A 22519-nucleotide genomic window follows, 5' to 3' on the forward strand; every position below is an offset into this window, starting at 1 on the left:
TCAAGCCCAAGTTAGGCCCTTTTGATTTAAACGAGAAAGTTCCCTCTGTATCCAGGATAGAATTTGACCATATTTCTCACAAAATCCTGCATATCAAAAGTAGATTGGCCTCCAGAGACTGTGAATTTTAATGTTTGTTTCGAATGTGGTTATGCAGACATGGCTCCGAGCTTCGCAACGTTTTGTGAGTTTGATTCTTGACTCTGGAACAAATCACTGCCAAGTGCTCTTGAAGTAGAGAGTGTGTCAAACACAGATCAACGTTTTTGACCTGTATTCTCTTGCCCTGTGGGGTAAGATCTTTAAATGCAGTCAGCATCAAGGTTCAGCTCCGTGTTACTGATGTAAATGGAGTATATCACTGTCATCAAAGCACACTGTGCGGACACAGATGTTCTGGTGTTGACATATTCTTCTTTTTTTGAAGTAAGGCCAAATATTTCCAGTAATGAGCTCTAAAAAGGAGGAAGCAGTATGCTGAAGGATGAGGAAAAAACAGGTTTCATGGTAAAGAAAAATATTATGCTTTGAAAACAAACCCCCCCAAAAAATAAATTCTGATTAAAATTTTGTCCTCTATTTTCCCTGCATATGGTCATGGATTTACTGAGTATTCGTTCCCAGAGGGATAGAGTCAGAAGAACTAAGTAGATTAAGTTCCAAATCCCTCTCCCCATTTTCTGTGTTTTTTGTGTTTTTGTGGACAAGCTATGTTGACACTAAATAGTGTGGGGTTGTGTCAGTTGCATCAGTCAAATTTCACTGCAGTGAATCACAGCTCAGATGTAGAAATGCAGCGTTGTGTCACACCATGTTACATCAGCTGGTCAAAATATGTGGCACCCATATTTCAAAGTATGGGCTGCATTTTTGCTTAAAGTTAGCTGGTTGTTTAGAAATATTATACCCAGATTTTAGAGAACTGGTGGGCTTTTTCCATAATAATTACTACAGGTATAAAAACGTAACAAATACCATAGAGACCTGTCATGTTTTGCCTGGGTCTGTTTGCTTTGTTTTGTGGAGGTGAGGAATTGGAAGGGAGATTGATTTGTGGAAATTGAACTTTCGCGGTGCTGATGCAGTTTCTGCTGTAATCTTATTTTTCTTTGCTGCTTCATTTAAGTGCAGCCTAATTTTGTTGCAGTTTCTTAATCACGATTTCACACTAAAAGCTCTGTCTTTGAAAGGTGTTGGCAAAGCCTACCACGTGGCCATGGCAGTGGAAGACCATTTGAGCACATATACCATACCATTATATTGATTGCAGGAAGTTTTACAAGTTTCTCAAAGTGAAATAGAAGAGTGAGTTGTTTGAGAGGCAGCAGATTTTCCAAATGATGAAGTGAGCAAATATTCCCTTTGGGCAGAGAACAGCTATAAGTCTTGATTATTCAGTGTTCGCATTGCCTCATTGGGGACATTAGTTTCTCAAATTGTGCTAATCTTTTAAAAGTAACAACTGGCCACTCATCACCTTAGGTATTTCAGCAAGATCATGTGCAAAACTCTAATTAGTATTTATAGAACAGCAGCTCCTCCCAGTAGAATAGTATCGCTAGCTGGCAAATATCTGGTTGACACCTGTTAAGTCTTCAGACATCCATTGTATTTTATTCTGCATTTCAAATGAGCGGAGAGCAGTAGGTGAAGTCCCCATAATTAAGGGATAAAGGATAATAAATAAGATGGTTTTTGAGTGGATGAGCACAAGGTTAAAGGCTGTTCTGCAGTTGCGATGCTGTGTTTCAGGAAATGTTTCTTTGTAAGTAATAAGGCTAGCTAAAATATTACAGAGCCTTCAGCATATGAGAGAGGATTTATGTCTAGGTTTACATGTGTTTTGTTTATAATGTCAGATTTCAAAATGCTTCTTGGCAAAGCAGCTACTTTCTTCCCTGTCTTTTATCTCACACAGCATTGATGGCTTTTAGCTGGATAGCTGCCTATCCCAGCAAGCCCTCCACTACCTCTGTTGCTATAACATCTACTGTTCAATACAACACATTGCTTCTGAAGCATTTTTCTTTTCCAGTAAACCTGGGACTACAGGAAAACTTCAGGATAATTAATTCAGATTTGAATCTATATGTATCTTGGTAAATATTGTCATAATGAGGATTTTTGGTAGACATTGAGAAAAGCAATGTAAGTTTTATGAACAATACTCCCATATGTTCCATTCATCAGAAGGGGACAAGACTGAGAAAATCTGAATTTTGAGTAGCTAAAATGTGTTGATTCTTGCCAAGTTTCTTTAACATTTGTGTCTACAATGCAGTGTTACAATCACTATCATGTCTACCAGGCTGCATTATACATTCAAGACTTTCAGCAGCATTTTTAGTATGTATTTATATATCTTTAGCCATAAGATAAGCTGTTTGTGAAGTGAGCTGTCATTTGTGGTGAAACAGTTTGAGAATAAAGCACTAAATATATATATAGCTTGCTAATCTGAAAGACTAGAATTGCTTACTATAAAATAAATAGTGGGATAGGAGTAGTGATAACATAACCTGAATTTTGGTAACGAAGATGAACAAGCTGTTATCATTACCTGATTCCTTCCTTGGCCTATTTTACAACTTTGGCTACTCTCTGAAGTTTGTTCCTTTGCCAGTTTTATAATGTAATGTGTGCTTGTTCTGGCTTTCCTGAGGGATCTGCTGAAAATGCTTTTGGCAGTTCAGAACTATTTCTCATGGCACAGGTACATCTTGATGTAGTCTTTGCCGGCTGCAGATCTGGCTCCTCAGAGCTGCTCCAGCCCTTGTCCTCACACCACTCTGTGCAGGATCACCAGGCTGTGAGCTGCCCAGGTTAAAAGGCAACTTTCAAGGAAGAGAAGAAGCATTTAATCCTAGTCTGGTTCACCACGCAGATCCAAAACCAGCTGTATAGGTCCAACTGGAGGAGCAGCGAGGGAGCTGCAAGGAAGTGGCTGGAGCAGGGGCAAGGGGATGAGAATAGCAGCTGCTAGGAAAATGCCTAGAGAATTGTCTGTGGAACCTCAGCCTCCATTGCAATAACTCATAGCATTTTATTTGGAGAAAACAGGGAGAAAGACATTGCAGTATTGACCTTTTAAAATCTCACACTGAGGGATAAACAGTAGTTTTGTCTTGGTCTTAGCTGTAGCTCTTTGGAAGAAAACAAGATGATTTTAAACAGTTTTAAGGTTGGCATCTATATGAAAGTAAAATAACTGCCTCTGAAGTCAATCCCTGGATAAATTAATGTTTGTGTGAATCATGTGAAATAAGAAAAGAAGCAGACCTAACCATTTTTCAAACCCATAAAAGAAATGCACTTTCTTCCCCTTTCCCAGTCCAGCAAAGGTAGTTATTCTTGGGAATATAAAGTAGGTTACATATCACTCTTATCAGCACAGTTTTTGCAGAAATAGAGGAGAAGTTATATTCTGCTGACACAAAGTATGAATCAGATCCCAAAACTAATGTGTTTATTGTGAAAACTAAATGGGAGAGAAAGTTAAATTTTATTGACTGGAGACTTTGCTGGAAATTTCAGATGCATGGAATTATGTTGGGGAAAATTAGAAGCAAGGAAATAAAAGTAATATAAAAAAAAGGCAAATTAGAGTTCAAAGAAAAAAATAATGAAGCTCCAAAGGACTGATAACGCATCATTTAAAAACTCCAGCTATTTAACATGTATGTGTGTGTTTCCTCATCATTTATCTGACTGATCTCCTATAAATCAATTAGATTACCAGTCAAAAGGCCCCAGCCAGGATCAAGACATATTGTGCTTAGTGCTGTGGAAACATATAAACAGGCAAAGTCCTTTTCCGAAGTTGTGAAAATTTTATGATTGATTTCAGTAAGAGCAAAGTTAGGCCAATACTGAGCACTTCTGAAAATTCCCTCCTTAAAGATTTATTCCAAGCAGTAACTGTTTAAAAAATGACAAACTGCTTACATAAGAGTCTAAATATTTGATGGTTATAGTATTTACATCTAAAACACCAGAGGCTATGTGCTTTAATACCTCAATCTGTTTCCCATATACTCTGTCAACATGAGTTCCCTGCATTGATTGAGGGCACTCGGTGATCCCTAAGGTTGTATTCAGGAAAGGTTACCCTTGGTACTACTTTATTCATGAAAGGTTTGAAGCACAAAGGAAACAAATGGGTTTGTTCCTGCTAGGTGTATTTTTGTCATCTATAAATACTTAATTACTGGGGTGCTGATGAGAAATTCAAAATCTTTAAAAAGTGCAGTTGCCTGAAAATAATTCCCCCATCACCAGTGCAAATCACAGTGAAATCTGCGGTTGGGAGGTTTTGTGGCAGTTTAAAACAACTGAATTGTAGGTTTTTCCCACTACACTCCATGGTATTGAGTTTAATGGCTGCAAAATATGACCAGAGTTGTGCATTACATCCCATCCCGAAACAGGTCATTCTCTTTCCTCAGGTGATGGCCATTTGGTGGAACTGATTGCATGAAAAGTGTTCACAGAACTGGGTCCCTAACCTTGGCAGGCTTAAAAAAAGTATATAAAATTGAGGCTTTTTTCCTCCAAATGAGTCTGTAAGTTAGATAAATATGGGCAGCACTGAAATCAAAGCAGAGTCAAACTACCAAGAGGACATTGCAGCTTTTCATTGCAATTTAGTACTTTGAACTAATGGAGCGAAGCAGAATGAAAATCACCTCTGTTAAGAATGGCATTTATCAGCCGTAAGTACTTAGTAGTAAGAGCCCTACACAGACAAAGCTGAGTGTCACCAAGAAATGTACTTGAAAATCAGACTGTTAACACAAGACTACACAAATAGAGCCAAAAACTGTAATCAGAAAATGCAACATCTCCTTAAGAATGTGTTAATGGTCTGAAGAGTGCTAGACAAGTTGCATTTAACAAGATGTAATAACCTATGACATAATATAATTGAGAGTGCACAGCTACGCAACACAGTCAGGTTAAATTTTGCCTTTCCTTCACCTAGCCTTGCAACTTTAAAGATCTTTCAACATATGATTTTAAAAATACATAGTGCTGTTTAAATTTACATATGTCATAAAAGCTTTGGATGTGCAATATATCGGAACTAGAACTCTAAGTAAAGTTAGGGCTGAAATATCCATCCTAATATTTTTAAATGTTTATTTGAATCATTAATGACAACTTTTTCATTAATCTTCTGTGGAGAAACAATATTTAGTGCAGAGGAAAAAGTAATGGAAACTATTCATTTTGAACTTGTGATAAAAGTGAGACTGTTATCAGGCTCTTGCCTTATATTTGAAGTGCCATGGTAAAAGCCAAAGCAATGAGTTCAATTTCTCTTTTAATAGAACATAAAATAGAAGACAAAAACATTTGGCTCTACTGTGGAAATTGAGAATTGTAGAGGAAATAAGCAGTAAATAAGTATGGCAGGTGATAATGCAGGAACAGAACATTAAAATAATAGGTGCTGTATCTTGAACTTTGCCTCATGGGATTCGGCAGTTACATATAAACCCAAAATATAAAAACCTAATTTTTATGCTATGATTACAAAGGTTGAGTTATGAATTTACTTCTATATGAGAGAATTAAAATTTAATGACAAAATCATTCCTGCATCTATAGATGCTGAGGCAGTGGCTAAAGTTTGGGGTTTTTTTTTCAACTGCTTCAAGTAGGATTATTGAATTCTAGCTTGAAAGTGAAACTTCATCTTCCTTCACTATATTAAGCATCTCTGAGATTGAAAACCTAGCAAGAGCTCTCCTAGTGTGATTAGAAAGTATCCAATATTTTTTGGCAGCAAATACTAATTCCAATCTTTCTGTCTAGTACTGCTCAGGCAGCACAAGGATAACCAGCTGTCAGATGCTTTGGGAAATGGAAAGGTGAGGCTCCAGGCTCTCAGTGGAAAGCTGGCAGCTTTGCTGACAGGTCACTGCCTCTGGAAAACAAGAATGCTGCTGCGGAAGGGCTATGCTGGGCAAGGAGGCTGATCCTCAGCTGGAATATCATCCCTTTGGAAACCACGACTTTAGTATGGTTTGCACAATACAGCACCTTCATTACTGCTCTCAGACATCAGGGTTTCTTTGCATATTTCCTTTCTGCCACTTTGTAGATCTATTGGTGGTATTTAGGGTGTTTATCTGCCTAAGATCTCAGGACACAAGGCAGCCAGGATGGAGAGACTCTCTAGTAGCTATAATGGAGCCCCCAGGTCCTGTGCTTACTGTAGCACAGTTGTGCAGATGGGCTGCAGGTGAGCTGTGCAACTGAGGTGCAGGTGCCCATCGTCAGGACATTGTGTTTGATTTGCTACAGGTGTGAAGGTAATTAAAAAAGGCTGTTCTGTAGATATGTGTCTTTCCCATACAGCAGGTTGGAGGGTGTGAGGCAGGACATGAGTTCTTCATACTGGCTGGTAAGGGCTTGTTACAGCATGAGATCTGTTTAACTTATTGTATCTTTTAACAGTGGGGTGGGCATGGCTGTTGTTAAATAGCGTGGAAGAAAACCTATAAAATACTTATTTCAGCTGGGCTTCTTTGTTTGAAGCAAGAGGCCCTGTGTGGACCTAGGCTGAGGAGGACTTGGCTTGTAGGGCTGCCCTAGGGGGCCTGCATTCCCTTGTGCCACTCAGGCTCTGCCTTCTGTAATTTCCAATTTAATTCCCTCTTTTTTCCTCTTCCCTGCTCTTGCCCAGCCACCCCTCCTCAATGCTTGCAAGTCTGGAGAGAAAATGGTGGGGAGTGCTGGTGACAAGAGAACCCAGGTTTGCTGATGTGCCTTGTTCTTTTGGAGGTGCCTACACGTGTGGGTGTTTGCTCTAGTGTCCTTTGCCCACAGTGTGGCTCAAGGAACTATGCCAAGACTAGCGCAATAATGAAAAGAAAGTGTCCTATCAGTAACTCAAGAATTAGGTTTGATTAGGGATTAGCTGTAAATTTATTAGGGAATTGATTTCAAATAGCAGAATTAGTAACTTCCAAAATTGGGAACAGCTCTTGAGGAAGAAAATAGTGTTTGTGTTAGGTTTTTGTTTGAAGACTTCATCATTGTTCAGCCTTTTTCAGGTGCTGTAAAAGAGCAGTGTATTCATTCTATGAAGAATATTTCAAAAGCTTATTGGAAATGTGTGATACCCTTCAGCAAATTTATAGGAAAGGCCGTTGCAGCTCAAGATAAAGAGAGATTTTAACTTAAAAGGATAGATTTGTCATAAAATAGAGGGATATCCAAGTTAAAATAATTTACCATGCTTTTAATATTTGATAAAATTCTCTCCTAATATTTTTCTCGGTGTAGTTAAAAAGCACCAGTGCCTCACAGCTTTGTGACCAGCAGTGATACAATAATTTAGCTTTGATAAGGAAAAAAAATTCCCCCATCTGCTGCTCTATAGCATAGTTTAATGCTCTTGTATTCGCCTTTTAAATGTCATTCAGTCAATGAGGGGGAGTCATGCAGCATGTGGGTGTCTGTGTGTAGTTTTTCTTATTAAACATAATTCCTGGGGCTCTCCTGGGGGGCTGGCGGAAGGGATTGTGGTGCAAATCCTGCTTGGAAAATGTTTAGCTTGTTTGGGCTATGTGAACTTGAGGAATGACTCAGCAAGGGGAAAAGTGAGGCTGCAGGTGCAGTTAGAAGGTCTTTACCTTCAGGAGCAGCTTCTGTAGCTAAAAGCAAACTAAGTCAAGGTAAGCAGGGGAGGAAACATATTCACATTCACTGGGTGTTAACCCCTGCAGGCAAAAGTCTGGTACTTGCTTTAAAAGGAGGAAGAAAGCAGAAATACTGTTCGTGCACCTGGTGAAATGAAGGAGGAGTTGATTTAGGTGGGAATTGTGGTTATAAATATAGTTTTCTGTACAAGTTGGGGGAAAAAAGGAAAGCCTTGCATTTTATGTCCTGCTCTGCGAGTGTATATGATTATGTTAACTGTTAATTTCTGTCTCAGAAACACATAGGCTTTTAAACCAGTGTATTAAATGCAATCTTGGCCTTTAATCGTACACTGAGAATGATCACCTGGAGGAAATTTCCACCGTTGTGCAGTTGCAAACTAAGACTCTTACTCAGGGCAGAGAAACAAGGGGAGAAAAGCTATTAGGCATCAGATGCACAGAAGAAAACAGTAGCTTTTCTCCTGAAAGTGTTTAACAGATATAACTGCTTTCATGCCATTATTGCTATGAGTAAGCATGGGTCTAGATGTTTGAACATCAGTCTGAAAGGCTCACCAAAGTGAGGGTAAAGAAGGAGGGTACAAAGGGTAGAGTGCATGTCAATATTCAAGGTGTCTTAAAGCAGCATGTCATATGTGTTGTGCTTTTCTGTAACTGGGGGATCTACTGAGAGTTCTCTCAGACTTATTCTACTGTGTTCCCCCCACCCCTTATGTGAGACACCTGTAGACCAGAAGTTAGCATCTGTGATCTGTGTGGCTGTCCTCTTTTACAGGAGTCTCAGGGTACAGTTAAAATGAACAGAGCATTCTAGATTTGTCATTTCTAATACTCATCAACTTGTATCTGTGTACTATGAAAGTATAGAAACCAGTAGCTCAGATAAATTGTACATGTCTGGCTTGTGTGTGCACATATATGTTTGTAGGGGGGATGCTCCTTCTGTTTGCTTTCCTTCCCTTTTATTGTGGCGAAGAATTCCAAGTTTGCAATAAGGCTGATCCTCAAAAATGAATCTGAATAGAGGCAATTGGAGTAGATAAAAATGAAGGGAAAATAGAAGCCTGGAGTGAAATGTGTGACTAACAGTGTCTGAAGCCTCTGGATACTAAAATGACAAGGAAATAAATTACATGTTGACTGCATGTTTTTCTCCCACTGTTAGAGCAATAGAAACCTGGATGCTTTCTGTATAATGTAGCAGTGAACTTAACTGTAACCAAGCATGGGAAACTGTATTTTAGTTCTTAAAAGCTTGTTACCTTGCTGCGCAATAGAGCACGGCATTTACGTTCACAGTACTGCCACTGTGTGGTTTCCCCTGAAATTCTGCAGGTGAGGAAAGCTGGTCCTTATCGAACCACTCAAAGCAGTGTGTGCATGGGAAGGAGACTGGTGGCGGTGAAACTGTATGCATGCATCTCAAAAGGTTTACTCTTTTGCTTTGTATTTGGTTTCAGTTCCGGGCTGCCTTTCTTGAAGGGGAGATTTTGTGCTTGTAAACTTTCTGCCTTCCAAATGCAGGTTGTGGGCACAGCTGTAGCCTTAATATTTACAGTTGAAACTGAAGGCTTTCACCCTCTTTCAAAAGTTGGTATACAATCCTAGTTTCAAACTGAACCTTAGAGGGTTTGTTCTTCTTAAGGATTAGTTCTTTGAAAGTGCAATGCAATGAAATAAAGATATATCCACTGAAAAAATCTTGTGCTAACATAAATAAAGGCTGCCTGTAGCTTTAATTTAGCATGTGATTAATAAAAGCTATTTCTCTTGAAGCCTCCAAAATGGATGAAGCTTTAGAAAACCTTCTGGTAAGTGAAGCTGAGATGCTTTATAGCAGATGCACAAGTGGTCTATATATTCACAGACACCATTTACAAGTATCACTAATACATTCTGGCTGACAGCATGAGCCACATGCATGAGGAGTTAATGGTCACTGATGCCTCCATAAAATCTATTTACTGGAATATCTTTTTTCAATATTCGCTTTTAAGTACAGATATTTGATATTTTGAATTCTACTTTCAAAATGTACTTCTGCATTCACTTCTTATGGTGGTATCCAAACATTTTTGCTTTGAGAAATGGGGGTGTGTGTGGATTATAAACAATGTAAAACGTGACAAAACTGTCTGACACTTAGTAGCACAATACAGTTATTGAAGTGAAGCTTAAAAATCTAAATGTATACTTTAGGTCAGTTTTATTGAAATATAGTATTTTTACCGTACTACTTGTAAATAAGACTGAAACCTCTAGTTATTGAACAGTACTCATTTTCTTTACCTCTATTTTCTGCAGCACTGTGCTCAATTATCTTCTGTCTTAGTTTCAAACTCGACAGCTTTGTTTTTGAAATGACATTTAGTTAGTCTTTTTTAATAATTCAGCTGTAAAATGGTGAAATAGATAAGCCACAAAATTTTGAGACATTTGTAGATGTGGCTATGTAGGCCAGAATCAGAAAATCCGGACGCTAATAGTGACTGCTGCATCTTTGACACTCTTTGACTTCTCCTCCTCCTCCTGTTTTATGTTGTATTTCCTTGAACGGCAGATGTGAACTTCAGAAAACAGTGCCTTGAAAATAAATATATTACATTACAGATGTGAAAATTCAGCAGTACTCAGAAGTTGAAGTCGTGTTCAGTTGCACAATCCAATTGTGAAGCTTTTAACTGCAAAAGGGGAAACAATTTTTATTCAGTAAAGATAACGTCTACAGGAAATAAAGGAAGGAAAGAAAATGATTGTTCCTTTCAAGTGAAGCAACCCATTTGGATTGCACAACGGGCTGAACCTCTCACAGGGCTCCCTAGTCAAATAGTTAATAGCTGCCAAGGACATGTATGCAGCTGAATACAATTGCCTTAGGTGGATAAAATGAAAGTCAGCTGAGGTAGGATGAGGCCTTTAAAAGTCAGACCTTGACAGGCTTTGAAGGTTTAGGGTAGTTGTTCTTGGGTTTTTGTGGGGCATGGAGGGTGAGAGGGCTGATTTCAGGAATTCAACAAAGGTGGTTATACTGTTTTGTTGTTTTCTACTCGGAGTCCTGTCCCAGGATGGAAATATAATGCCTAAGTAGTGTTTATCACCTTTTACAGAGATAAAGGCAAAGGATAATAGATTTTTCTTCAAGGTCATTTTTAAGGATCAGCTTTGGAACAAACTCAGAATGTTTTCATTCTGTTTGCTTCTCAGCTCAGTGATCTGAAAGCAATAAAAACCTACCAAATTTACTACATTATACTGTTAAATTATTTCCTTAACGTTTCATCCAATAGATAGCCTGGCTATACTCAGGCCAGCTTGGGTTTGGGTATTTACTTATTTTGATACATTCCCCCCCCCCCCCCCCCCCGAGATTTATTATTTTAAACTGCTAGAGAAAGTTTGGAAGTTTCCAGGCCTCCAGAATGTGGAAAGCTCTTTGCTTTGTTTCAGAAGCATATTACTGCTCTTAGTAGGATTTAGCACTCTTTTTCTCATTATAAAGGAATACTTATATTCATTTATTCTAATCTGAGAGCTAGAATTTTCCTCTCAATATTTATAGATGTTATCAGCTGCTAGATTACTACAACACCAATCCCTACCCCCCAATCACCCTTCTATCACCTCAGAATACTTGCATGACTTTCTTTTCTTTGCATTTTAAAGCTGCCTAAAAATACACCTTGACACTCCAAACAAAGCCATGGAAAGCCTTCCCATAAGCTCCAGAACAATTAAACTCGGTGCTCCCTTCTAAATAAGCCATGTGTTGGGCTGGTGGAGCCCACAGGAGACAGCCTCTTTAGACCCACTGTTTGCACTGTTTTTCACTATAGACCTTCTGTGCAGATTTGGAAGCTCGTCTCTGCTCTAACTGCTTAGAAAACCTGCACATAATTTTAGATTTCTCTTTCAGAAGTTTTAAGACTTAAGTTTGAGCAACTGAAATGAAGGTTTAAAGCACAAAGGTTGTCATACGCTTCATTGAAATGGTGCCCCTGTAATGTGGCCTATTAAATATTTAACATGGTTTGCAGCAGATAAAAGGCAATTTTGTTTAATTTTTCCTAAATATTAATGCTATCGTGCACCTTAATCCTTTCATTAAAATAAAAATTTGTTCAAGCCCATTCTTATTAAACATTTTCTAATTTATAAGGATATGGATGTTTTTGCTTCTCATCCCAATAAGTAATAAGGCTGTAATGCCATTGTGAAGAAAAAAGGGTGAGAGCTGAGAGGGAATAATTTCTGCCATATAGGGAAGAATTACAGGCTAGAAAAATAACTTTATTTTTTTACCCAAGGACACCAAAGACAATGCCAATCTCCCAAGTAACCCAGCGCAAAGTTTTGGGTCAGTTGTCAAGGAATGAAATGAAATACCTGCGAAACACTCAGTGAAATGACCTGGAAAATAATTTATAAAGAGGTTGCCATTCATTTCTGAGTGAGGACCATTCTTTCAGCTGTATTTCTGAGCTGCAGAAAGGGGGTGGGGGGGAGGCAGAATTGAAATTGGCTTCAAATCAACTTTTCTCTGCATCCTAGAACAAAAATGTAATTGGTAATTATTTATAATGTTAACTGAAGGTGTGTTCCCCCAAACACTTACTGTTAATAGGGTTAAAGGGGGCAGGAAGCCCTTGATGCTATAGCAAAGGCTTACCATAACTGATCCATCTACATCCAAAGGCAGCAGCAATGTATGTTACACATGAACGTTAATAGTGAAAAGGAAACAACTTTAAGGCAAGATTGTTTAGAATTTTAATATATTTAGGTGGTTATATTTGGCCTATGTATATTGTAATTACAGTAGAACTACAGCTGGCAACAGGAATGCCTGTAGCCCATTTTTGTACTGGGTGTAATGGCTCTGGTTGGTTACTCTTTTCCTTCTTTCATCTAATTAAAAGTTATACACACAAAAAAAGGCAATTCACACATTTGCTTTAAAACTATATTTCTATTATTATGCAGGGTTTCTTGTGGAATGACTTGTTTTAATTTGCAATGTCCACAGCCCTTCAGCTGCACAGAAAAAATATTGCTAATTTGCTTGTGTACAAAGAGTTTTATTGTACTTGTGGTAGATGTACTCTTTTAGAACCAGAATATTTTCTTTTAAATATTAAGCTGATTAAAACAGTCTTTGCATAATTCTTAGGCCTGCTGAATCCCATGTTAGTTGATTTTCTGAGCCAATATAACTCATGTGTGGAATAATTATACAGATATTTCTAGTGAGAAAGCAAAGAATGAACTTGCAAGGTGAAGAACTGGGTATAGTAGCTGTGGGGATTGTGAATACAATAGGTCAGTACTTGCTTTCATGTCGGTGTAAATCTGGAGAAACCTTTGGATTTAGCTGGAGTTACTGTAGATTTACATCACAGTAAGATAGGCTTCTTTCCTCTACTTCATTATATTATAGGATATTGTGATCTCAGTCTGGTGAAGCACTTGCTTAATCTTGAAAATGTGAGTAGTTTACTGAAGTCAAAGTTGAGCAAAATCCAAGTGCCTTCCTGGATATAGCCTTCTCCTCTTAAATGCTGGCAATGTGTAGATAGTTGTCAGCTGCATATCTCGCTTGCTTCTGTTTGAAATAACTGTATCCCAAATATGCCCTGCCTGGGTGAGATCACTCATGGGAAGAGCCACTGGCTGAGGCCAATCTAAAGCCAGAAAGAGATGGGATTGTAGGTCAAGTCAAACGCTCCAAGAAAGCAAAAATGCTTTTATTTTAGGCAATACTTCTGGATGTTGTGCTGCTTCTGGAAAGTCCTGACAGCATGTGAAAAACTCACAATTCATTTTCTTTCACTGAACAGCTAGAAGACTGTATTCTCTTCTCTGGTTGCATACCTGCCAAGGAATGTTGTTACTACAGTTGCAGCTTCTCTTTGGCTGTGCCAGCTTCTGAAGATACTTTTGTGTTTGTTGTGTCCTCAGAAAATACAGGGAAACTCTAGGCTTAATCTTACAGGCCAAACAGACTGATACTAGTCTTAAAAGTCACCACGTATCTTGGACTGAGATAATAAACCAAGATGGTCTTTTGCAGTTGTCAGTGGCAGTTCTCAGATCCTGTGGCTGCAAGTGGCAAAGCTCAAGCTGAAGAAGGCAGTTTCTCACCAGGGTTTTGTGGTTTTGTTCTCTTGTACTGGAACAGATTAGGTGGGTGAGGAGTCTTACTGTCCTCTATAATGAAATGAAGAAATTCTGTCGGCAACTGTGATGAAAACCAGTAAAACCTAGGAGGGGAGATAGAGCAGAAAGTAAAATAATTTGTAATAGTAGAAGAAGCTTGAGGAGAGGGAAGAAAATGCCTGAACAATCTGCATCATCTAATAGAAGCATGATGCAAACCAGAACAACTGCCTTTGTGAAATTGCATATTTATTCTATAGGACTCATAACAATCTCTTATGATGGATAGCCAAAATCAAGAGGGAGAATGTATTTTTCCTAGCTCTGGATAAAAAAGCAACTACTATGTCCTTCATCTAAGTGGAAAATGCGAAGAACTTGCAGTACCTATAGATGAGGTCTGTGAAGGTAATTAACTAACATCAGAGATACTAATGAATTCCTCAGTCATGCCTGTGGCTTTGAAATAATATAGTAACAAATCGATTTAATGAGACAACTCCAGAAATCCCATGCTGGATTTCTTTCTCATTGTAAGTAAAAATTCTTGGCAGTAAGATATATTAGCCTTAATAGTCTTTTGAGGGAAGTGTAGATGTTTCGCCACGTAGAGGATTTGATGAAATGCTGCAGAGTGGGGTGCAAGGAAGAATCCTACAAGGACAATGAGGTAGACTCCCACAGCTTTAATCTTTGTCCATGTGTAATTTCTCTACAGCTATTTACCTTTATGCTGATGTGAATATAGGCGGTTTTTATCCTAGTGCAGCAGCAGAATGTGTATACTGTGAAAAATGCTACTAAGGAGTTCAGGAAGATTACTTATTTACTTAAGGTCATGCACCAAGCATTGCTTAAGTGCTCTGCAAGATCAGTGAAAACTGCATTTTTTATCTTTAAGTGTAGGAGATAGTTAACTGTGATAATTAACTTTTTAGTCAAAACTCCAAATGGTCATGTGAGTCATGTCTGCATACATCTGCCATTTCATATCGACAAAGCTCAATCTGTGTCTTGCTGAAATCAATGGATGTTTTAGCCAGCATTTCAAGGAGTGTAGAATTCCCCAAATAAGGGCTGCAATATAAATGCTTTTGTGGTGTTTGTAATATTCCAGAGTATTTTGAAAAAAGGAGGAAGGAAAGGGCCATGTTTGGTGTTGTCCATAATAAGACAGAGAAGCAAACAAAAATACAAGCTATTAATACAATAGTGAACCTGAAGATTTGAGTCTAAAAGTGGAATTAACTGTTTTGTTTTTCATGGCCTAACTAAATAATTAGGTTATCTTTTTGGCATTAGTAGATGAAACACTGTACATGAGAGTGAATATGGTAAATCTCGGCATCTTCCCAGCTGTCAAATAAATTGGCATTTTTGCTACATGCCCACATATTAACTTCACTCAGAGATGGAAATTTAGGCCTAGAATATCTTTTATCATTAGAGAAGGGAAATGTTAAATGTTTTTCAAATTAATAAGGTTCTTTAAGTTCATGAAGGTTTACAGAAGTATGACTGTGCTCTGCACATAATGGAAACATTAATTTCACAAACCTTTCCTTAAAATGACATGGTAGAATGTTTCTTATGACCACCTTTCTTAACAAGCAGCAAGTTTAAAGGAGTTTTCCTTGAACCTGGAAAGATCTCCTGAGTCACAGGAAAAATATGTAGCTACAAAACCCACAGCTCTGCATGTGAAAAATATTGAAGTTCTAAGTATTACTTGGCATATAAAAAATTTTATGCTGGTAATTGCATTGTCATTCATTGAATGTCCCATTGCTAAAGAAATAATAGGTTAAAATCCAGCCATTCTTTTTCCAATGGATACAAAATTGAGTTTTATAATCAGAAAAGAATACAAATGATTCCTTTCAAGAATTAAACAGCGTATATTGCACAACAAAATTACTATAAGTAACAGTTAAGTCCTTAATTGTGCTTGAAATATCTGTGTTTTCCAGCTCCCTACAGTCTTGTCTTTAAACACTGAGTTACGCTAATGCCCACTGCATAAAACTGGAAACCTGCAGAAGGATTATAGTTGATACAGACTGATGCGCTGTTGATGATCTCAGTTTGCAAGCTGTTTAATGTTGAAAGTTCTACTGAAACTGTCAGTAGAAAGTCTATGAATAATATCAAAGACCCTCCCAAGCTTATCTGTTCTCTTGCTTCCGGCATGCTGCTTTTGGTAATGAAACTAGCAGACTTGTAGTTGCTGCTTGGCTAGTGGAAAAGTGACTTGGAAGCAGTTTCACTGTGGCTGTGTAAGATGGAGAGAGATGCTTCTCTCTTTCACTGCTGGAACAATTACCACTCATTCCTAGTAGTAGTGAGGCTTGTATTTCAACAGACAGTGGTGCAAAACAAGTTCTGTGTATATGGGAAAATGTTACATGGTCCCCAGACTTTGATTTCATTGAAGAAATTCAACTGTCCTTCCTTGAGCCAAGTTGCCTTGCATGGTTGCTACACCCTGCAGGGTTTGTTTGGGTGTGCTTCTGTGTATGTATGCACGTATGTTCCGTGTTCAAAAGTCTGTTGATTCTTTGTGGAGGATGTAAAAGGCTAAAGTAATTCATTATCTGTTTGTATAACCTTTTTAGTACTAGGGTCGTATAGGGAATTGGACTTTCTGCTTTATTCGAACATCATTTGGTTACATGGTTTATTCCCTTTTTCAGATTGAAAGGCATTTTTTTGCAGAAAGATTGCGTGGTGATAGTGGTCAGCCCAGCCTTATAATGTTTTATGGAAGTTTTGAAATACCAGTTCTTGCAAAAATCCTTAAACTTCTAATAATCTGGTCCCATCTAAGCTCAAAATAGATGATAGGTTTGTTCTAGTCATGATGAGAGTCTAGCAAGAAGCAAGTGTGTGGTGATTTAGGATTCAGTATTTCCCATAACCAGCAATTATCTGACATTCAAATCTGAAAAGGAATATTACCTAGCAGAGGCTATTATTGTAGAAGTCTTTGTGAAATCATTCTTAGCTAAAGTATTTCAGTCAATGGAAGATTTTAAATAACAAACAAGTTGAAAGTGTGAATGGGAAAATAATTTAATGGTATTTTAGGTAATACCTCAGTAACAAGCAAAAAAATAAAAGTCTGTAGCTCTTGGTTTGCAAAATTCCTGTTAAAGAAGTTAGGTTTGCAAGCATAAAATAAGCATTTAAATAAGCTTAGTAGGAGCAATACTCACTATTGAGATGAACTTTTCCCTTCTTAGTAAAAGGGTGGTGCAGTAAAAGGTGATCTGCTGTTGCAGAGTCTTTACTTCTGGTACTTACTATGGTACCATGGCAACATCAGAATTAGACACAGAAACTGGGGCAAGCAGCCCAGTAGAACATAATGAACGGTACACAAACAATGTGTTACAGGGAATCTACAGGAGAAATTAACAACAAGCAAATATAGTAGGGTTCTGGGGAGAAAGAGAGAACATTGTAGAGCTGTTCTGGGAACAGCTTGAGTATGGGATTTCTTGGTAGGAAATGCAGAAACTATTGAAGAAAGATTTGAGGTTGGTAATAAGAGAGGAAACATTAAGCTCTGCTACTGCAGAGGGGCAAGCGACTTCTAGGCTGGGAAAAGTTAGAGACCAGTCAGTGTTTGAAATCCATGATGGCTGCATTTTTTCTACATATAGAGGAGTATAGTAGATACATTCACTACTGCTGTGCTTATATGTTCTGTTAACACTGTCCTAATTAGGTCCTTTCAATTATTTTTGTGTGTCTGTCTGAAAGAAGAGCGTAGGCTTCTGTGATGTAAATGTTGTATAGGGTAGTCGGCTGTCTAGATTTACTCTGGACTCCTAGTAGGAGACAGAGGCTGTTACTCACTAGTAGCACAGTTTGCACTGCAGAAATGCATAGGTACCTTGGTTTTGACAGACTGCAATTATGAGAAAACCACAGTACCGTGAATATGATTCTAAATCCAAAGCGTCTGATGATCGTGGTGCCTCGGATCAGTATTCATGTCTGAGAATGCTGCAGTCACACATTATAAATCTGTCATGGGAAAGAAGATTAATGCAAAATCATAGGCATGATTGCATGTGAGACATTAAATAATGTAGATCAGAGCAGACTGTTGTATTTTCATTTTTGACTGCTTTTGTTTCTCACAGGAGGTGTTTATGTGCCTTGTTTCAAAAGGTTTGCGTACACATTGCAAATTTACTACAACGATATTGTTGATTTTTGTTCCCCAGCTGTTATGGGTAGCATGGGTATTTTTGTGCCACCTGTGCAGCAGGAGGTCCTTACTTCAGCTGATTGCAGATTACAGGTTTGGATGTTCTCAAATTAACCTTATGAACTGCTTTCGTTATTCTCAAATCAACCTTATGACCTGCATGTCAAAATTGTTGCGGTGGAATGTGTAGGAGCATGTGTGGATTAAGGTATTGTGAATGCTATCCCACCATTTAATCTCAAAAAAATACTGGAAGACATTGCTTATGAAATTGATTGATCCCTCTGGTGTGAGGAAATATGGTTGTAAGGCACAGACAGCATAAGAAATATGTTCTGTGCATGACAAGTATGTTAAACTTGATGCCCCCTCTTACACTGTATGGTTGGTATAAGAGCACTCCCAGTGCAGGCCTGGATTTGGTTCTACAGCTGGTAATTTTGTTAGCAGTCATTGTGTTCTTTGGCTCAGTGTCCCAGGCTTCTAGGGCCTGTACAGGCACAAGGGCTCAAGGAGAGCTGCCAGCAGTGGATAAAGGTTGAGACAAGGGATTACTTGAGGGAACTTGACCCGTTCAGGGCCATAGGAGCAGCTGGGCAGCATCCAAGGTGCTCAGAGCTGGCTGATGTCCTATAGAAGATGTGGTCTGTTACCTTTGAGGGATCATGGGAACGGGGGGAGGTTCTTGACTGAAAGATGGGAAACACGTTGTACCCAGCTTCAAAAATGGCCAGGAGATCTCACTGGGAAACCAGCTGACCTCACATTGAGCCCTGGGAAAATAATGGGGCAGGATGGGGGAAGGGGGTTAGCTACCTGAACTTTAATAAGGCTTTTGGTATGTTTTTTGATAATGTCTTTGTAAATGAAGATGCTTTAGTCTTAGTGCATGGGCAATTAATTATTTAATTGCCTTCAGTTATCAACTTAAGTTATGAGAATATAGAATAGACTCCCAAAATATCTAAGTCTGCAGAGAATGATTCAGAATTCTTCGGAATGTTTTCAAGTGATAAAGTCAGCTGCTCTTTGCAAGGCTGCAGAGCACAAATAGTACTTACATGGCCTTTCCAATAAATAAAATGCAATTTCATTTTTATGCATAGTAGTCAAGCCAACAGAAGATAATGAAGAGTATGCATTAAAACTACAGTAATTGTGTTTGTTTAATAGTAACATTGTAACATTAAAACTCCTACTTATCTCTTTTTTATTAATAAATAATTCTATTTTTGTTCATTTATGGTAATACCCACTATAAACTAGGAGGCCATCAACCACTTGAAGTGACAGTATCTTTGTTCATGAGGAAATTCAGAGCTAGGGTTGAGGCTCTACTATGCTCCTTTGTTACACTCAAAAGCAGTTTTTTGAATAAACTAGTATCATACTGTAAGAATAATTGTCTTAAAATCCTGTGCAACAGAAACAAGCTTTAGATTCTTAATGTGTGCTTGGGTGGTGAGATTTTTTGTCCCCATTTATAGCCTCCTAAGCCTTCCCAAGTTTTATTTCTCAGGCTCTCTAGGGAATTGTGTGGTTGAAACATTGCCCAGCACTCGGAAAACTGTTTGTAGCAACGAGAGGGTATGGATGTATATTAGTAGAAAGAGACAATAACACTTACTGCAGTTGCTTTGCTTTTAATTGACTTTGATAGGTGCCTGGGCTATCAACTGGGAGGTGTGGAGTGCTGGAGGAGAAGGAAGCCTTTTTCAAAGCTGAAGCATGTGCTCTCCTCCTCCTTCAGGAAGTGGGCAGTGGCCAACTGGGAAGATGCCAAGCACTGTTGGTCTGTTCAGATTTCCTCTCTCCCTATACAATAGCTCATGAATATGCAGAGATAGACTTTCTGCACAGGCTTTCTGTCACAGCAGTCTGCTGCCACCAGTTGCTTCTGATGAACTGTGTTGCATGGGGATGAGGCTCAAGTCAGTCAAGTACTGAAACTTCTTTCTCTCCTTTATGGATGCAGTGCATCAATAAATGGCAGCTATGCGGTTAGCAGTGCTCTCCCCTCTAAAGCTGACATACCAGCAGGTTTACAGTGTACAGGACTTTTGTAAGGGCTTAGGAGCAATACAGCTTCAGGTTTTGGTTTTGGATGTGGGAATTTGTAAACTTGTGTTTTCTCTTTCTTTCTGTGTTTTCTCATATTTATCAGAGTACCGGCGAGGAGGAAAAAAACCCCAACATCAAAACTTTGAATGATTTTACTGTGTAAAGAGTGCTGTGTTCTTGCATTACAAGTAGCTGCACTTGAGTGACAGAGAATATAATAATAAGACACGGCTTAAGACTGTACTTCCTGTGGAGTTGCACTAAAAGCAGTTTCACATAAATGGAGATGTGTGGATCTTGTTAGAAAATAACTGTTTGGTAACTGATTTCGTGTACTAGATGAATTTAAAGAATCCTGGTTTGCTGGACTTGTTAAAAAAGGGTAATTGGTGAACACTGTACTGTCTTAAGAGGCAAAAGCAGGGGTGTTTTTTCTTCCATGAGAAGAGCAGTCGGTGATATAAAGGATTTCAAGTCTGGAAGAGATTACACTGGAACCACAGTGAAATGTGTGTATGTGTGTATGTGCTGAGTCACTGATGGAGAAGCTGGTGAATGCCTGCTCCTGCCCACCTCGGGCTGCTGCCAGAGTCCTCCCCAGCCCTGGGGCTGTCAGTCACTCCAGCCACCAAACCTTGCTCACTTGGCTCGTGGTTCACAGCTGCTCAGCGCAGCATGTGGAATCGGTACCTGACAAATGCAAACATCCATGCTCAGATGGCAGGGCCTAGGGATGTTATGGGATTATATCCTTGTTATGTAAAACTGTATTTCTTTCTGCACATACCCAACATTGTTCCTTAAATTTCTGTCCATCTGTTTTTGACTGTATTCATCATGTTGTTACAAATTTTGCTCCAGTGTGTACTGTCTTTGTATGGGCTTACATTTGGATGTATTTTGAGATGCCTCAGCATGAAAGACCCAGCATAAATCTGGAATTTAAAATGAAAAGCCGCGCATATATAATATATAAAAAAGACATTACAGTGTTATAAATGAATTATGTTAAAATAGGGCAAGAGGAAAGGTGCAACATAGCCAGGCATATGGTATTAGTGAAAATGTAATCCCTATCGCTCTATTTGTATGTGAGCTGGTACAATTTGATTATTTTTTTTCCTTTTTTAAATTGCATTAGCAGTTCCAGATAGATGCTTAGTCTCCAAAAGAAAGGCCCTTGACATTAAGTGTACTGAAAGGTCATTGAACAGTCATAGCTTTCTTTTAATTTAAAATGCATTTATCCAGGAAAAATCAACCCTGATGCAACATCTGCTTTTCAAAGGGGCTCTGTGTTTTAGCTGAGCTGACTGAGGTTTACAGAGGTCATTTGAAATGCCTAAGGTCACCCAGAGTGTCACAGAGTAAGGGATGGGTATCTGGAAAATGTACTGAAAAAGAAACCTACTTTTTTTCCAGAAATGACAGAATTATCCTTTAAACTTCTAGGTAAGCACCAATATTGTTTAGGGAAAAAGACAGGAATGTTAAAGATAGGGACTCCTGCTGTGTTGATTACTATTGACACTGAGATATTTGTAGAGGATTCTAAAAATTCCCATCTAGAAAAATGAGCAAGTTAGATATTGCAAAAGCAACAAGTACTCTTAAGGCAGAAGATGCTGAGATAGCTCACTGCATTGTTGCTACACCCTGCTTTTTCAAATTTGTTTCTTAATACTCTTCCAGTGATTGACTTCAGTTAAATTACACTGTCTAAACTGGCTGATGAACACACTTATAAAATCATAGCTATTTTAGGAATGAAAGCTCCTTTACCCCGTCATTCAGCAGTAAAGTAGTATGCAGTGACAACTATGATTAGCACAATACATGCATTCCCACAAGGGAAAGAAATGTTACCCTGAGGATGAAGCACTATTTTAGCTTTGGAAATCTGTACAAAAATATTTGCAATTTGATGTGAGCTCTTTCACTTTCATGGGGCTTAACCCTCGCGCTGTACAATTTGGAAGAGTTTCAGCCAATTCAACAAATGTCGCCATCACTAAAATGAAGCAAATAGAAGTGCTTGTTTTAGGTCATTGTTTGTTTTGTGAAAGTTCTGAGGAAATGGATAGTCTGTACGGTAAGTTTCTGGTAAAGAACCCTGAGTAACTGCTATAGATTAAAAGTAATTAAAGGATAATAAACTCTGCGTTCTATACGTGTCTCAGTCTCCCGGTGACTTCCACTGACATGGAAGTTTGACATGTACAAGGAATGCAACTTGTAAAACTTGGTGTCAAACAAACCCTGATGGAAGCTAATGGATAACTTATCAGAAGCAGTCTTAATGATTAACAGGTAATTTTAGAGATTGTAAATGGTTAAAGCAAGGACCTATCTTCCAACTTGTACAGTTGAAAGAAAGCATGACTATCACCTTCATTGCTGACAGAAAAAGTGT

The 22519-nt window shown here is 38.5% G+C and overlaps 1 protein-coding gene and 1 long non-coding RNA gene across 8 annotated transcripts in view; both read left to right on the forward strand.

Annotated features, from left to right (window-relative positions):
• Positions 1-22519, forward strand: part of BEND5 (BEN domain containing 5) — a 952584-nt gene that overhangs the window by 242350 nt on the left and 687715 nt on the right. The gene's annotated exons all lie outside the window — the stretch shown is intronic.
• LOC130595238 (uncharacterized) overlaps positions 6376-22519 on the forward strand; it is a 75461-nt gene continuing 59317 nt past the window's right edge. Inside the window, exon 1 of the long non-coding RNA XR_008971274.1 lies at positions 6376-6409. This is a non-coding gene — a long non-coding RNA (uncharacterized LOC130595238). The remainder of the gene's footprint in view (positions 6410-22519) is intronic.

Source organism: Pezoporus wallicus, unplaced genomic scaffold, assembly GCF_028554395.1.
Source record: "Pezoporus wallicus isolate ANWC-B61680 ecotype Strahan unplaced genomic scaffold, APGP_CSIRO_Pwel_v1 contig_1035, whole genome shotgun sequence".
Classification (NCBI taxonomy): domain Eukaryota; kingdom Metazoa; phylum Chordata; class Aves; order Psittaciformes; family Psittacidae; genus Pezoporus; species Pezoporus wallicus.